Here is a 17,440-nt window from a genome sequence, read left to right on the forward strand (position 1 = left end):
GTCACTATAATGCGTTAGCAGATGATTTATTATTTATCCTGCTCAAAACTCAGAATATTTCTCTCTCTCTTCAATTCTGAAAATACATAGTTTTTATATTATCAAGTATTAATTCTCTTTCATTGAGTCTACCGTTATTCTTCTAGAACTCCAATATAATTTAGAGCTTCTCAGTCTAACACCTTTGTTCCTTCCTACTCTTCACGTATTTTTTGATCTCTTGCCTACACTCTGAATGAATCTTTAGCAATAGTTTCCAATTCATGTAAATTGGAACTACACGAAAGTAAGAGTTTATGCCAATATTGAATTATTTTTAATTTAAAGGACTACATATTTTCTAAGATTTATATTTGTTTTTCACAACTATTTCTCCTATTTTTGTATTTACCTGAGTTAGTTCCATAGTTTTTTGTTCTTTTCATGAAAGCCATTCCTGCCTTTGCTTCCTTGAACATCCTGAACAGCATTTATCAGACTGTTATATAAATTTAGTCTCGTAAGGAGTGATTTCAAATTCTAATTGCTGATGTATTTTACATTTTGTTGTTGCTATTGTTGGCTTTCTAATGTTGCATTGGATTTTTATTATAAATTTTATTTATTTCTTTTTTTCCCCCCCTTTATTTGAATCTCCTCCGGGTCTGGACCTAGATCTTATGAAGACATGGGAGAGCTCCTGCCTCTCAGAAACATCAGAGACATCAAAGGTGAAATAGGTAAGCCAGGTATAGCCTGATTCAGGTCCTAGGTGCGATTGTGACTTTGCCTTCCCCACATCTTAGGCTAGAGATTGCTAGAAAGCGGGAGAAACCCAAAGCAATGGGCCTTTAACAGTTCCTTTGTTCAGGTTCTTTATTGGCAGAGGTGGAAAGTGTCCTATGCCATCTTTCAGATTCGAGTGGTAAGTGGGATCTGGCCCTACCTCAAGAGGAAAATTTTAAATTATCTTTAATGCACAGGAGCATATCTTCTGTCCCCATGACCTACTTCCAGCCACAGAAACCAGCTTGCAGAGAACTCTCACCATTTTACACTGCTGTTCTCTGTATGACCCAGAGAGTTGTTTATCACGTTTTCATGTCTCCCTATGTGTTTTTAATATCTCTGTATTTTCCTATTGGCTCTCTGTGTTTGGAGCAGAAGGGCACATCAAACTGTAAAACTTACTTCACCAACTCGACTTGAAGTCATTTTTTTAATACGCTGCACAGTTATCAGAACAGAAAAATGATGAAAATACAAGCTCCAGGAAAACATAATCCAGCCAACTCCTACACCTTTACCATCGAGCAGTCTGTGCTGATTTTGCCTGCCTGTGCAGTTTGTAGATGATGCTATTTATTTATTCATTTATTCATGAAAAAAGTAATTACTGAGAACCTATTACAGGTGCTTAGCTAGGTGCTTGTGATGCAGCAGCAAATAAGGAGATGCTAGCCCTGCCCTCAATAGAATAGACACATGGCCCAAAATGGGTCATGACACAAACAATCGTATGATATATGATAATTATCTCAACAATAGTAGTAACTAATAGCTAACACGTATTTCAGTTATTACATTCAGGCTCATTATACACACACACACACACACACACTCACATTTAAACATATTTAATTTAATTCCTATGACAACCTCATGATTAAAGTATTATTGTTATCCTCATTTCATAAATTGAGAATCTGAGACCGAGAGGTTAAGGAACTTGTCTAATGTCACACAACTAATAATGGCAGAGCCCATGATCCCGGGTGGAAAGGATTCAGACTCTTTGGCCCTTACCCCTACTCTCTGCTTCTGCGTACAAGAGTATTCAGGTCTAAACATGTCTGTGGATCTACTGTGCACCAGGAGGTGTGCTGGGTGTAAGTCATTCTGGGTTCATAAGGTACTGAGTTTGACTTCCAGGAGGACGCACTGCCTATCCCTCTGAAATAGTTTTCTATTTTTGCTGTACACATTACCACAATTTAGCAGCTTAAAACAACATGAAGGTGTTATTTTACGGTTCTGTAGATCAGAAGCCCAGTAGGTTGGCTGGTTGCTATGCTCAAGTCTCTCAAGGTGTCAGAAGATTGGATTCTCATCAAGAGGCCCTGTGAAGAATCTGCTTCCAGGTACATTTAGATCGTTGGCAGAATCCAATTCCATGGGTTGTAGGACCGAGGTCCCCATGTCCTTGCTTGCTGTTGGTCAGGGATTTCCTTCCGTTGCCAGAGGCTGCCCACATTCCCTGGCTTGTGGGCCCTTCCTCCACCTTCACAGTCAAGAACAGCAGGTCGATTCCTTCTCATGCTTCAAATCTCTCCCTCGTGTTTCATCTTTCCTCTGCCTCCATCTTCTGCCACATCTCTTAAAGTCTTCTACCTTCCTTGCTGATTATCTTGGGCCAACCTAGAGAATCTAAGATAGTCCTCCTATTTTTAAGTTCATTTATTAGTAACTAATAACCTTAAGTCCATCTGCAAAGCCCCTTTATAACATTAGAGTAGAGTGTAATTGAGTAATCAAGGGACAGGCATTTCAGGAGGACATCTTTAAAATTCTGCCTACCACACCCTCACTCGGAGAACTGTCCATGTGTATCAATATCCCCCCTGACAATACGTCCTGGCTCCCAGGGGAAGCAAACATTCTGCAAGGGGAGATTAGTTTGGAGATACACCCCAGAGTGTAAACGACTGAATACACAGGACAAAAGGGCAGATACCTAAGTAACAAGGAAGAGTCAGAGACACCCCCAAGAAACTGGGAAGCAGGATGGGTATACCTGAGGTAGAATTTTGGGAGGCGAGAAGACATAGGAACTTTTAAACCAGAGGGTCAAAGGCACCCCTGCTAAATGCAATCCACCGTTTCCCACCCCAGCTGATGGTGACCAGAGCCTTTCTACCAACCACGATCACTCTTGCGGAGGAAATTGGGCTGCAAATCACAGCACCCCTGGCTGGCTCTGATGGGCAGCTTCATCCTGGGAGAAAGAAAAAGAAACTATTCTTTTCCAGGCCTGGCCTCCTCTTTACCACAACTTATTTTTGTTCTTTATGAAACTCTCAGACGTAGGCTCCTCACTCTGCACCTGCTCCTCACATGCTATTTGCTCCCCTGTAATTTTTCCCATTGTGCTTTGATGGCCTTTCCATTCTCAGACAAGATCTTACATTCACCTGCCACACACATATTGATATTTCATTATTTTCCCTACACTTTGGGATTATGGGTTTCTGTTTCATCTTGGCTTTGAATTAATATACCCCTCTAAAGGCTTCAGGGAAGCTGAACTCCTGTTAGCCCTCATTTCGGAGTCCATTAGAGCTTGTGCGCTGACCCTTTGTGTTGGGCTGACTCTGCTTTCCACGCTCATTTTATCCTCTCAGCTCTGGCCCTCCCCTTCTCCAATCTCAGGCTGATAAACTCCACTACTGTATGATCAATCGCACTTCAATTACCTCGGCTTTTAGTGTCAGGCGTTAAATGATCACACTTCACATCTCTTGTCTCTTTTGTCCAAATTTTGCCTTTGACTGCGTGGTGTGTCGGCGTGTGTATCTCACCTGCTTCTAATTTGATTTAATTTTATTGCCAAGGGATACCTAGATAACGCTTTAATTTTGGTAAATATCCCCATAGCAACCTGAGCACTGTGTCGGAGTAGGAGAGAACCATCGATAGATGAGTGTATGCTTTAAACAGAATCCTGTGATAGGGGCAGTGTGAAGGGGATCCACGGTGGACAAACCCAATCTTAAGTCTCCCTGGTGGTCATGTATCTGACTTCAAAAGGGACAAAACTCCACCCAGTTTCCTGAGTGCATAGACAGCCCTCTACTTTTCCCTCCGTTTGCATAGTAAGTAATCCAATGGCCAGTCAGGGAAACCCATTGTTCAGACTGTTTTTTATGTCAGCAATGTCTAGAACAGCAGTTGTGCTGACAAAATTATCACTGTCTTTTGTGGATCTGCGAAGGTTGCAGACATGTCAATTTAACTACATGGGACCCTGCAAGGAACTATGAACCATCGAAGGAGGGGCAGCCACCTCTAAAATATGGGCTTTTTCTTATGCCCAGTGCTCAGGTCTCCAGCTATATCTTCATCTCTTTCTTATAACAGGTTAAAATCTAGCTTTAAAAAAAAAATCTGGTTGAGAATCATTGTTCTATAATACTTGTTTTCAATTCTTGTTTTGTTTGTTTGTTTGCATTTATTTAAATAACCAGCACTCACCCCACATCCTGTTTGGCTAGGTCAGAATCCAAATAGAAAACAGGAATTACTGTGGGTATTTCAAACAGAGAGGATTAAATACAGCAATTGGTTATAGCCGTGGGCAAAGTACCCCCAGTAGAATGGATTTGGGAGGAACCGGAGCTGCACCCAACTCAGTCTCCCCATCCCTTCTGTGATGGTCCAGTTAGGAAACTGTTTGAGCCCCAGCATCAGCAGAGCTTGGTTTGAAAATCTACCTCTAATGGTTCTGGGTTTTTTTTATGCCACCAGCAGAAGATTTAAGAGTTGGTTCTCTAAGGGCAAAGAAGAGATGTGGCCAGTTTTCCTTACATAAATGAAAATTTATTATTAATATGTAAAGGATTAGGAGAAACTTCTCAGCTTCTAGCGTGGCGCCTGGCATGTAGCAGACACTTGAAAAACAGATTTTGAATAAATAAAAGTTATTGTTGCTTTCTAAGATATGTAGTCACTCTGGGTCTCAGATGTTCTAATATCGGCATGTACAGCTGGCCTCAGGGAGAAGGGGAACCACAGCTCCTGGTGGTTTGCTGTCCAGGTTGGGCCCAAGAGCTCCTTACTTTCTATTAATAAAATAGAGGCTGTGAAGGGCTTGGCTTGTTCTCATACTGTGTTGCTTTCTCGCTGCACAGAGTGTGCCAAGCCAGAAGGAGATCGTTCTCTTTCTACTCCTGGCCATTTCTGGTTTACACTGATTCAGGCAATGATCCCAGGTAAATCAGGAAAGCTCAGGATTAAGTGACTCAGTTTTACTTGTGTTGTGCATCAGAAGCTATGGTAACCTAGTGTAGAAAGATCCACTTGGATCAGTTTGTATCAAAGAACAGGAGCGCGAACACCTCTCCACACTAGGATGGGCAACTGGCAGGTGATTAACTTGGTTACACAGCAACAGTTTGTGATCATCTCCCCAGACCACAGCTCCAATGCTCTCTTCTTATGATTTTATGGAGCTATAAACCTGGACTAACTGTCCCTTCCTGCGTTCCTATAGCACTGTGCCAGGTCTTTATCAGGTCCCACACATCATGTTGAAGGTACCTGTCTTAGTGCCTCCTCTCTAGCTAGACCGTCAGTTCGTAGAAAGGCGGAAGCATCTTGTTCCATTTTGTATCTCTGGGACATAGTCAGTGTCTCTTGAACTAAAATTAGCCTCTAGCCTTATATGAGCTGTCCCCCAATAACAATTTTCTCCTTCCTGCATAGTAAAAGAATATCAGCAGAGCACATTACTGCCCAAAGAAAGATTGAGTTTCCCAGCTTTTCTTTCACCTAATTACAGCCATGAGACTAAGGTGATGTCCTTGCAATGTGAGGGGAAGTGATGTCCGCCATTCTGGTGTCTTGTGCTTAAAAGGATTGGGGAATGAGCCCCCTGTTTGTTGTCCTCAATGCTGCTGCTGGGAGGTGGTGAGAGCAGGAGCACCGAACTTGAGCTCCCCACGCAATGGAAGGGAGGAAGAGCCGCCTACCAGCCCTGCACCACCTGCTCCTCTGATTGCCGCATGCAGGAGAAATAAATTCCAATCCTTTGAAACCACTGTCTATTGGGTCTCCTTGTGAGTTTACGTGCTAGCTAATAGAATACTCAGGTTTCAAACTCCAAATAAAGAGAATATCAGTTAGGAGGGCAACAGGAAACAAATGATACACACACAAAGTAGGATAATTCAAGGAAGGGGTGATTATAAAGTGATTATTATAAAGGTGTGGTTGTGGGGGAACCAAATGAATAGTGCAGTACTGCAGGACTAATAGTATCTGAGTTTCTAGCACTCCCAGCTCCTGAGCCCTGACTTACAGGAGCAATTCCTTAAGCTTGAGGGAGAGGTGGTTGGGAAGTGCTAGAATCCTTGAGGGCAGTAGTATCCTTCAGTCAAGGGACCTCCCAGTCCAAGGCAACCTCACAGAGAAAATCAATGCCCTAAGCTCACTCTTCCGCCTCACTTTTCTCTCCCTGCAGGCTCCCCACTGGAGAATGGGGATCTGACAGGCAGCTGAGCACACAGGAACCCTGTGGATGCAGCCCCTACTGGCCAGCCTCCAGGGGCAGAGAGCCACAGAGATAAGAATAAAAAATGTTTCTGAAAAAGCACATGGAAGATACCCAGTTTGAAAAGTAGCTCTGCTAAAAAAATGAGGAAAATACAGGTACAGAGAGAATAGCACTATGTTCTGCTTTTATGTCCTTATCTAGGTTTAAATGTGAGTTTTTAAATTAAATTCTAGAAAGCTGCCCAATTAGGAATTCAGTGGGGTTTATTTCCTTCTGTTGCTTTTAATACAATGACAGATTCAATAAATGATTCAACAAACATCACTTAGACATCAACTATGTATAGTGTACAGTGTGAGGCTCTGGAGACTAGAGTCTCAGGACTGGTCCCTGAGAAGCTGATGGACGAGGCATATTTTTCATCTAATCTTTTCCAGTAGTTCAACTCAAGGTATCCTTAGCGGTTTGCACCATCTTTTTAACAATCTTCTAGAGAGAGATGAAGCATGATAATGACAGCTGTCCACATGTTTATTAAACTTGTATTTAGTAAATTCAGGTCACTTGAGAGAAAAGTTAGTGTCTGGCAATAGCATACTGAAAATAATCAGCTAAGAATTATTGCAGCGAAGGCTTCGGGAGAAACTAAATCATTCAGATCATCATGGAAACCGTATCAGATTTCTTGATGACAAGCAACAGAAACCAAATTTGACTATCTTAATCAAAAAGAGACTTTACTGAGTGTACATTATGAATGCACAGAACTGATGAAATCTGAAGGGTTAGCAGTAAAAAAAAATGTGAAGAATCTAAATATATTAATAAACCAGAATATAGACTAAGCTGCTGTAGTAAAGGGATCTCTAAATATTGTGAGTTGTGTGCTTGGCAGACTTTATTTCATTCTCACAGAAGAGTCAGGTTAATCCATAGCGTTGGGTCAGCCAGTCAATCAGGAGTCTAGGTTCCTTCCTCTTTGTTGCTGTGACAACCCCTAGTATGCTGTGTCTTTCTCACAAGGTCAAAGCTTTATTGCTACAATAACCTCATATAAATCTGAAGAAAAGGAGAAAGAAAAGACAGTCAGGACAAGGAAAAGAATCAGTGGTTGTCCCACCAATTCTGCTCACATATCATTGTCTGAAACAGTCATTTGGCCACATATAGCTGCAAGGAAAGATGAGAATGTAAGTCTGTAATTGTCATCCACGTGCTCAGCTTTGACTTTACCAAAATGAACAGGAAGATAATGGGTACTGTAGGAGTGAGAGCTATCTCAGCCACATCAAGGGAACTCCAAAGCGTTAGCCAAACAGGAGCCATAGCAAACATCACTCGGCATGGTCTGGTCCATGTACGTCCTTGGCCACTACAAAAAGACTGATCTCTTATTGCCCCCATAGATTTACATCATCCACCAAAGTTTCAGAATCTCAGGAAAAAGTGATTTACTGACCTGGCTAAAACCAATGCCTGCCCACCTATGGGTACACTGAGGCAGTAACAAAGGGGACATATTCCTTTCAAAGAGTGGGATGCACTATTTGAAATGGGATTCAGCACTAATATCTACCAAAATAACCATGATGAGGGATGCCCCAAATTAGAAGTCAAAAAGAGGATATTTGATTAGAAAGATGAAATCTGTTATAAAACATACCATTATAAAAAAAGTTCTTACCTTAAAATTATTCTATAAAAATTTTTTGTCATTCACTTCATTTGTTCATTCATTCCAGCTCTATGTACTATAAACTCTGTAAATTATTGGTGGTGAAATGCTGGGAATGTCATTATAAGTTCTCGACCATAATTTTTGATCCTTTTCAAAGGAAAAAAGTGATGATTTTTGTGTATTACTGAATATTCTTATTAATCTAATAGCTTCTAGCTAATATCAGAAAAATAATCCTCAGGCACAGTGCTACAGTAGTAGAAACAATGTGACTTTGAAGTCTGACAAATCCAGGTTTTACCCACATACTGCAATTTAACCAAGTAAGTTTACCTCTTTGAATTTTGTTTTCTCATCTTTATAGTGAAGATAATAATCTTACCATATAGGGTCATTTTAAAAGCTAAATTAGCACAAGAATAGCAACTGTTTAGCATGTGGTAGGGATTCAGCAATTATCCATTTCTTATCCTACCACTTCCACCCTCTAGATACATTTCATTTATTTTTCAGGATAATGTGATGACTGATTTAGGGATACAACATATATTCCAGTTAAAAGGCATCGTTTCTGGCCAGAAAACATATGGCCAACACACACGAATAACTTGAATTGCATAGGCAGTTTTTCTAATGAGTACTTCTTCCTCATCCAAATTATAGTTTAAACCTGGCTGGAATTTTAAATAGTTAATAGTGTAAGATCTGATTGATTTAAAGAAGGGAATCAGGGAATGTTGCAAAGATTATCCATCCAATTGCTATCCCAATATAATTTTCAAAAATATAAAAACATGACCCTCATACAAACATAAGAATAGCCATATGCTTAATATTTTATTCAAATCAATAATTAAAGAGGGAAGCAGTAAGTTGATAAAGGTAGTTCAAAGGATCTTAAGAATAATGATGTATATAGTCAGGCAAAGGAATACTGAAATTAATTTGGTAACAGGTACAAAATTGATTAATGCTCTATAGAGCAATAAAATTGTAAGCTTTGAAATTATTTCTTTTACTGTAGAGACAACTACAAGTTAACATGTAACTTCTTAGTGTCTGTACTGTCACCAGATAGGAAACAGCAACATCAAACAAATATGCATTCTTCTAGATAATTAAATAAGACTTTTGTGAGTCTGTTAACCTTCTGATATGACATTGGGACGTGGAATCATCCTTTTTGTTTCATTTCCAAGTTTTAGATATTTTTTCCTAACGACAGTAATCCCATGGTTGATTGACTATAGCACCTAAATACAGGTGTTGGTTAATATTACTGATTATTTGCATCATTAAAAAATTAACTAAACAACTCATTGTTTCCAACATTGAGATTAACTGATGCAGCAATAGTCAAAATGCGATAACATTCAGCCCTCAAATTATTTCTACGGAATGCAACAATTCGCTTCTTTCCCTTTTTCTCCCGTTCTTGATCATAATTTTGCATTTCATTAAAAACAAAATGACATGTGTGCAACAAGGTTTGGGAACAGCAATAGAAATTATTAAATTTCTGCAAAGCTATTAGCAATGAGTGACCCCCCAAAACGTTATGTGCAAGAAAACTTTCATTTGCCCCATCTGCCCATAGAAACCATTGCAAATGAAGATGAGAATGATAAGGATATTTTAAGGTTCACATCCTCTTAAATAAACTAAGAATTCAGGTTTTAAATGACAAACTGTCGAGAAGCTCCAGGGCTAGCCGGAGGCAAAACTGTAAAATCTGTGAAGTGTGATTTTTATGTTCTCTAGCCCTCTTCCTGGCTCCTCTCTGCTCTCCTCAGCCCATCTGTCCATGTCAATATCACTGATCTCTGTTATTCAATCTTCTCTCCAGTGGTACCCTGCTCTGGGCTGCTTTTTTCTAGCAGATGCCTCAGACATGGGAACTTTCCCATCTGAGGGAATAAGAAATTCCTATGCCTGTGTATATTCTAATTCATGGTACATTCATGAACTCCTCTGGAAATGATCTCTAACTAGAAGAACCTGCTTGCTGCTGATCTACCAGTTTGCTCCTCATTTAACGTAATAGTGAGGGGAGAGGGGGGATTTTGTGTGCGTAAGTGTGTGTACCCATTACACACACTTTGTGTAATGTGACTTCGTGAAGGCAGGCTTCCTCGAGATTCTTCTAAAACCAAACCTGTAAGGCAATCCTATTGGGGTGGCCTTTACTGACTTAGACACTAACTGTTAATGTTCAGACTAACGCTGGCCTTCGCCTTCATTAATGAAGTCTTTATTTTGCCATGAGTCTGATACTACATCAGATACCATTTTTTCTCTTTTGTTTTCTCAGATATTGAAGAGTCTGGATACTCAGAAGGATTTTTTTAGTAAAAGGAATGACTTGAAAAGGTAATTTAAAAATGACCTATATCTTCATAACAATGTGAGGGAAAATTCTCACTACATCTCACAGCTGAAGTACCTTGCCTACCCTCTTGCATGTCTTATACTCGTTTTCCCTTATGCGTGGGTGTCTCATTGCTGTTTTCTCATTTTTAAATCTGCCATATTTTTTATGGATTTCAAGAGAAAATAAAATTACGTTAAAGTAAATTTACTACTATACCATGGACATAAATTATTTCAAGAACAAAAGTATACATCAAATGTCTACCATGTAATGGCACATAGTTATTGCAAAGAATAGAAATATCATACAATATACCAGAGGTTCCAAAACTTTCTTAGTTTACAGAACCATTACTCTCTCATTAGTTTTTTTTTCACAGCACTCACTTAATGAAAAGAAAGAACTACCAGTATCATTTATTAAGTAATTAGATCCAATCATCTTATTAAGTATTTATGTCACATATCTTGTAGTATTTATGTCATAACAACTTAGCTATTTGAAAAATAGTATATAAAATGTGAAAGAAAAATATAACATTTTTAATTTTACTCATATTTACTAATTTGATGTATATGTCTGCTGAATACAGCACAAATTCTTAACCATTGAGATCAAATTGGACATTTCTTGCCCCACATTACTTTTTGTACAGTACTTGTTTTTTTAATCACAGCAACCACCCAAAAAACACCTTTGGAAAAAGGTGACATCATGAAAAGGAATATAGCATGATCTAATATTGAAATTGTGAGCTAACTGCTAAATTAAATTAAATTGGGCTCAAAGCTACTTCTGTACATAGGGAACTATAACTTAACTTATTATGTAAACACACTACAACCTAACTTGAGGGTATATTCTTGTAACAAGTAACCAAGTCTTGGCCAACAATAGCAGCCCAGGTTTCAGTGAATCACAGGCTACAAACTCCTCAGACATGTTCAAATAAGGCAAACCCCCAGCTGTGACCAATTGGGCTATTTCTGTATGTCACTTCCTTGTTCTGTCCATAAATACTGCCTGCCCACATTGACGGTGGAGCTCCCTGTACCTTTACTAGTTCAGGTGCTGCCTGATTCATGAATCGTTTCTTTGCTCTAACTCTGCTAAATTTAATTTTTGTAAAGTTTTTTTTTTTTTTAAACATGCCTCAAGCTTTTAATTCATGCAGTGACTGGCATGTCAACTGTCACCATTTCCCTTAAAAATTTAAAATATCCAGTATTACTCCTGGAAATCTGCTGTGCTGCCCAGGAGTGAAACAGTGCATGGTTTGAGAGCTATACCAATACATGCTACTATTCAAATTCTTAAATAACTTACAATGTGTTACATACTAATTACTTCAATAATTATTGGGGAATTAAAAAATACATTTCTTAAGATCAGCATTTGGAAAGACCATGTCTGGCTCTTAAAAGAAGAAAGATGAATTTCAAGAACCTTGAAATTTGGGCAGCATTTTGACAGGTAAAGATGGAGACAGGTAAAAACAGGAATTGTGATGTCGGAGTTACGGATCATTCTGAATGTTGTGATGCAGGTTATTGTGAGCAAGATGCTGTGGATGATAAGACAAGTAACACACAGACATGACCCTCGGAAATCTCACTCATCTTCTAGTAAAAGAGGCAGAACAATTTGTCTAATCTGGTGCACAACACATGGCCTGGGAGATGGAGAGTAGGAGGGAGATATCAAAACTAAAGCTAGAGTGTAGTTGGAGCCATATTTAGAACACCTTCAATGCCAGTATATGAAAGTGATATATAATAAGAGAGAATCTAAATCTCTCTTACTATCATTACTAACAAATTATTGGGAAATATCAACTAATTATCTTACTACATATGCGAACATAAAAAATTATCCATAGCAGAATTCATTTTCTATAACATGAACCTATCAGATTAATAAGCAAAATCTCCAACCCAGATGAGCAAAACACCCTGAAATGAAGCAAAAAATTCTTATTCTATTTTTATTCATTTCCAAAATGAATCAAATTTCCCAAACTTTCATGCTCTACTTTTTGCCAAACAAGAATAAATGTGTAAGTTCTAGCATAATAAAACATATGAATAATTTTACCCACTTTTAAAAGAGCTTGTGTAACATCAACACGATTTATAATTTAGGAGCTCCTGACTGGTATGGTTTTAAGCTTAAATGGAAATCAGTATGCCCATATATCCAAATGTTTGCTAAGACCTATCAGAAACCCATATGGCCTAGAAACACACATACTGAGCAAGAAATTAAAGTAGTCTACAAAAGATTATAGCTCTTCATCAAAAGTAGGCCCCCTTAAGATGTATTATCCATTTGTCAACTAAATTATAACCCATAATAAGCATGATAAATATTTTATTGTGGCTGTCTTAAATTAGGATGAAGTTCTGAAGGATTAAAGATTTCCAAAATTTTGGCCTGGATAGATAGATGGCCATGGAAACCATGAAACTGGCCTTGAGGATTCTAGTCCTAAAACCTGGCTTCAGCATCACTAGTAACAAGCATCAACGTAACTAAGACATATATGGATCATTTAAAATGACAAATAGATAATCGGATCTAATCTCCACAACAATCCTTAAAGGTCTTGTTGATTATATTCCTTTTATTGATGGAAAAACACTGAAGCTCAGAATTTAATTGATAGCTGAAGATATAGTTCATAAAAGATACTATTCTCTAATCTAGGGCTTCTGACTCATGTTTATGCTTTCTAATAAATATCCTGCCACAAATAAAATAGATGATAGGTCACCAGATGTTATTTGAAGAGCTCTATTATGTATCTCAGCCAATAAATACACCCTCTCTCCCCTGACAGGAGCCCAGAGATCTGCCATTTTGGCCATTTTCTTGGATTTAATCATGAGATAGCTTTCAAAATGAAAATGTTAAGTTGGCTGGAGATAATATACGTGAACACTTTTAATACGCTTCCTGACATATAAAAAGCATCCAATAAATGCTTGTTATTATTTTTTAATGAATGCATTAACACTCAATCTATTAGTAAGGAGTCATTTGTCAAATTAACTGTCATTTAGCAGGGTAGAATTAGAGAGAGAGGACAAAGAGAGATAATTTCATTGGGAATAGGGAAAGAAAAAAGGGTCTGTTGCAAAGTGCACACTGATTCAGAGACATTGGCAGATGAGTTACTATGATGTTTTTAATATTGATGTCATTAAAGAGAAGAGGAGGATGCTGTAGTTATGCTTTACTGTCTTCAGGTTTTCTCTTTATGGCAGCCATAAGGGTCCTTTTTATCCTTCTATGCTCTCTTCTTTTCAGTATTCTGAGTGCTGACAATCTGCTCTTAGCTGCTGGCTGGGTGTTATGGCAAGTGGCAATTGGAAGGCACTGTTCAAATGGAAAGAAAATATAAGAATCATACTACAGCAAGCTGCCAGATTGCAGATCTCCACTGGCTTGCCGATGATGGTTTCAAGGGTTTGAAAATATTGCCTTCAGAAGCTGAATATGAAATGTTGTGTATATACATCTTTGTCTTTCTTTTCACTCAATATAGCTACATAAACTTCCATTAACTCTTGCTCAGGCAACATTTTCTAAGGGAAGTTCATAAACTGTCTTCAGCTGTGATGTCTTCCATAGCTTACAATTCATCACCCCCAACTGGCAGGGCCATCTGCACTCCCTGTCTTCCCGAGGAAGGGCCCTTGGTGCCAAGTCCCTCTCTCTCTCTCACACCTCACTCCACGGAAAGAACATACAGATACAACTGAGTTGGCAGGCAACTTTAAAACACTGGAGTTTATAACAACTCTTGGTAATACATTCCAAATCTGGTTTATTTCAAATCATTTAAAGCCAGAAGAACTACCGATGAGTCAGATAACCTGGAACCATACATTTTGCCATGTCAAATCCCTTGCAGACCCAATACTATAGAGACAGACTTTATAATAAGGAATGGCATAATCATCTCAGGGAACATTACTATATTCTTTCTATCAAGTTCAATTTAACACATCCTTTTACAAAGGGCTCAGCTTGCTAATTTTAGAAATTTTACATTCACAATGAATATGTCCTTTGACCACCGAAAAGATGATATGCTGTCCAAACTGTCATATTCCTTTCTCTTCCTCCTCAAATCCACTTCACTCCTGAACGCTTTAAATATGTGTTTATCACACATACAATGTATTTGTGTCTGAGTGGGTACTCATAAAACATTAAGCTTGATGACTTTATACAGAAACTGAATATCTCACCTAGAAATTTCATTCTTCTCAATGATCAGACAGAGTTACTGGGCTATAAAGGAAAGCAAACAATTTCCAAGTCAGAGACCCCATTCAGAGACTCTTAATTTTGACCACACATGGGGATCATCTCAGAAGCCTTAAAAAATGCAAATGCTTGGATCTTTCTTTGAGAGATTTTGATTTAACTGCAGTAGGGTATGGTCTGAGCAACTGGACTTTTATAAGCTCCTTGTGTGATTCAAATATGCAGCAAAGTTTGAGTCACCACCTTTGAGGGAAGGACCTTTGCTATGTGCCTTTTTTCCAGTGGTGGACACTGACACATTCCAGGTCATCATTAGCATGTTACATGTTTTTAAAATGTAGGGAACTTAGGATATGTACCTGCTATGGGTCAGTAGCTGTGCTAAGAATTATTCATTTTATTCTCAAGATAATCCTATAATGATAGCATTAAATTGCTGTTTTTCAGATGGTAACACTAATGCTCCTGTCAAGATGACAAACTAGCAAGAACTATTGGCAGCTTCCCCTCAAAATAAAATGCTGGAGTAACTACAAAAGCAAGAGGGAAGCAAGGATCTAAGGAATGAACCACACAACCACCAGAAACTCATGCGGAATCTGAAAGCTCTTGTGTTCTGGAGGGCGTCTACAAAGACAAGAGGGGCCCCCGCTGTGGTCCGGGTGGACAGAGGCAGCTGGGGGAGGAGAGTGGGAGAGAATTCGGTTCTGCTCTTGTCTCTTCACCAAACCTGCACCCCCCCCACACACTCAGGAAAAGCAATCACTGGTGACACCATCAGCTCAGGACTTGGCAGTCATGACAGCCACAAGTAACAGGGGAGCAGGGCAAACACCCTGAGGCTGTGCTGATGAAACAGATCTTGGTGGCGGCCAGCTCAGTCCTGTGTTTTTCCACCTCCAAACCCCCAGGGTTAGAGGAAGGCAACCTACATTTTTCGATGCCAAATCTTTTTTAGAGTTTAAATGTGAATTACTAGCTGGAGGAGATACCGACCCAGTGGACTAAAAGCAAATGGGTTTTGTCAGGAGTGGCTCAGACAATTTTCTTTTCTTAAACCTGGAATTTATAGTTATGAATATGGAGAACCATAATAATATTAGCAGTACCTGTGACTTTGTCACCAATTTAATCACAGATATTTTCTTATCACATTGCAGTTGTTGAAGACATCCTGAAATAGCATTTACACTCAACACTCCTTTAAACTTTCAGCAACTAATTATTAAACATGCCACTAGATTTTATGTAATACATTTAACAAAAACATATCAATAATTATAACATGTTTTTAATATTTTTATAACTTATTTTCAATATAATTGGTTTCCTTAATAATCACATAAATTTTATTTCATGCATTTAGAAAAGACATCTTAAGAAGGGTTCATAGGCTTTCCCAAGTTGCTAAGGGGTCTGTAGCCCAAGAATAAATAGAAAACTCTGCCTTTCTCAACAAAAGGAACATAGTAGATCTTTGAGTCTACTATGATACACATTACCAGACCGTGGCAAAATGGAGAGTTGATACTCAGCATTCATTCATGCCTCCTCCTAATTTACCCTTCTGTGCTGCAAAGGCTGGAATGCTATGAAGCTACGTTGCCCAGACTTCCAGGAGAACACTTGCCAGGTCACAGGATATGTGAGCGTGCATGCATATGTGTATATCTCTGTACCCTCTCTAATCTATATCTTTCTGCTGTTTCAAATGTGCACAGGTGCACACACACATATACATACTACTTTCCAGTGTGACTGTGCCCATCTATCCTCTTACCAGCAGTGCATGAAGGCTTTATATCCCTACCATTTGGAAATGTCCAGTTTTCTAATTTCTGCCAGTGCACTGGGAGAATTGGAGGTAATCCAGATGTTTCTCACTGAGGGAATGGACCGGTAAAATATAGTGTAGGTATACAATGGAATAAAATGTATATTTCTACAAATGCAATGCAGATAGATCTTTCAAAACATAATATGGGGGGGGAAAGATAAAAAATGAGATCTATTACACAATATAATTTATATAAATTAGAACTATATGCAAACAAAGGAATAATACTTGTTTTACAAGATCATATATAAGTAAAAGGATACACAGCAAACAAATTTTAAAAGTCCAAGTAACAGGATTGAATAATGGAAATAAAAATGAAATGAAGAAATACAAGAGGAGACATGCATGCACAGATGACAATAGTGTCCAGTGGGCTGAGGAGGAGGATTCATTCATTCCTCTGCACCCAACTGCCTCTCTCCACAAAAAGAGACACTAACTTAAAGGGTAAGTAATTTTCCCAAACTTACACAGGTAACCAATAATAAAGATAAGTTTCAAAGGCAGATCTTTCTTTCCAAATTGTGGCTAGTAAGAGGGCAGGGAACACACATGGCACTAGTGTGAATACATTTATGCTTTCAGTTCAGCCATTGGAGCTACTGCCTGAGGGCATATATACGTATTCCTGTTTTCTAGAAGAAAATACTGAGGCTCATAGACATCATATAACACGTCACAGAGTCAGGAATCCAAGCCAAGTTGTGCTTACTTCAAAGCTCGTGATTTCTGATGTACAACATGATCTCAGTGAATTCTCCCACTGCTACATCCACTGTTTAGTTTCACTGGCATTTTATATAAGGTGTGACTTTCCAAGTAGCCATGCTGATAATTAAGTCTCTACAGACCTATAGAGTTAACACCAGACAATAGGTCCCTGTTCTCTGTTTCCAGAACGCTCATCAGTGGCAAGATTTTCTGTATTTCATCTTATAAGTAAACTGCCAACCATGGTTGGAGAAACATTTGTTTTAACACCTATGGTCTGTCTATACATTTTGTATGGCCATTAACATTAAAGAG

The sequence above is a fragment of the Eulemur rufifrons genome, chromosome 2 (genome assembly GCF_041146395.1).
Source record: "Eulemur rufifrons isolate Redbay chromosome 2, OSU_ERuf_1, whole genome shotgun sequence".
Classification (NCBI taxonomy): domain Eukaryota; kingdom Metazoa; phylum Chordata; class Mammalia; order Primates; family Lemuridae; genus Eulemur; species Eulemur rufifrons.